Raw genomic sequence first — 1,919 nt, forward strand, 5'->3', positions numbered from 1 at the left:
CACCTGGGTCACACATACACATGCATATCCCACTCGCACTCGATAGGCCCATCTAAAACTCTATCTCTCTCCCTCGTTCTCTCTCCATCTCACACGCACACACACACAATCTGATGCCCAGCTAGCCAAGTATGATGGTCTCTCACTCAATTGTAGGCACATGCAGTCCCCCCTATATGTATATGACTAGCTAATCTTAGTCTCCATCACAAACATGTGCATGGTCTATCTCGATTTCTCTCAGGGCATCTTTCTATCGTGCACGCACTCCCTCGATCTCCCACCCATATAGTCCCCTCACGATCTCGAGGGGATCTCTCTATCACAAACACACCCTCTCTCCCTCCCCATGCGTCCATGCCATCCATGTGTCCCTCTCGACCTTTTTTTCTTGTTGGCCAGACCTCTATTGGACATGTGCTACAGGGGTGTCTCTCTCCGTTGCAAACAATCACACACTAGCTATCTTCGTGTATCTCCTCGCCTCGCTTTTCCATCTCGGAGACGCATGTGTGATATGTTTGCATAAGAAACGAAAAAACTCACTCTCTCTCTCTAATTTATCATTTGTTGTCACTTTCTCTTTCACACACATACTCTTTTTGCACACTTACTCATTCTCCTTCACACGCACTTGATCTTTTGAGGCACTCTCCTCCGTCCATAGCACATAGATTTATTGAAAAGTCAAACATCACAAAGTTTGACCATGTACGTGGAGAAAAAGAATTACATCTAGTACGGCAAACATATACCATTAGATTCACCATGAGATGTAGTTTTGTATGATGTATCTTTGGTATTGTAGATATAAATAACATTTGCGTAAACCCGATCAAAGTTTCCAAAGTTTGACTTCTAAAAAATTTACATGCACTACATTATCGAGCAGATGGAATATCTCTTTCCCCCTCTCAGCTATCTGACACACCACTCAGCCTTATCGGGGCTCCTCAATCTCTCTCAAACTTTATTGGTCAGTTTGGTTCGTGACCTGACCCTCATGCCTTGATGGCCGGTACTGCCTGGTGTGGATGTGAGATGTAAAATATTTCTGCCTGGCCAGGCTTGTGTGGTGCTGAAGCGTTTGGTTCATGCCTGGGCTAGGCAAAGCATCAATGTCCCATCAATCAATCCATGCATCAATTGTTTAATGCTAATATCCATCCATGTTGTTGTTAGCCTCGTGGCCGCATGACCAGGCACGGCCAGGCATTCGAAATCGGTCGCTTGGGCCAGGCTACTTGCAGTGTTTGGAGTTCAGCCATGCTAATTAAAGTGCAAGGGAACCCAGCCCAGGTGGGCTTTCTTTTTCACAGGGTAGCAACCAAACAAGCGTGCATGAAATCCAGCCACAACCACAGGCCACGCAAAAGATGCTCACGACGCAAGCCAAACTAGCCTTATATCTCCCTGGTTCACACATACACATGTTTCACTCGCTCTATAGATATAGATCCATCCAACACTCTCTGCCCTTGTTCACTCTCCATGTGACGCGCACCCCCCTAAGTACCATAATCCCTCACTCCATCATAGGCTCTGTTTGGATCCATGGGTTAGAGTTAGTTTGGGTTAGTTTGGAGTTAACTAACCCAAAAAGATCCAAACATGAGGGTTAGTTTAGGTTAGATGCATCTAACCATCCAAAAAAAAACTAACCCATCCAAGAGGTGCTTATTTGGGTTAGTTCTTCTCGGGACCACCAATAAACACTTTTTCTCTCGCTCTCCCTGCAGAAGATCCCTCCCTACTTCCTCGAAGCTTCTCGTCCTCTCTATCCCTCCCTCTCGCACCGCCCGTGAAGGTGCCTCGCCATATCCGCACTCCATCTAACCCTGCCATCCAAACACCTCTTTACTTAGAGTAAGTTCCGGGTTAGTTCAAGGTTAGAATCTAACTCTAACCTCTAACTGAGT

The sequence above is a fragment of the Triticum aestivum genome, chromosome 6B, assembly GCF_018294505.1.
Source record: "Triticum aestivum cultivar Chinese Spring chromosome 6B, IWGSC CS RefSeq v2.1, whole genome shotgun sequence".
In the NCBI taxonomy this organism is placed as follows: Eukaryota; Viridiplantae; Streptophyta; class Magnoliopsida; order Poales; family Poaceae; genus Triticum; species Triticum aestivum.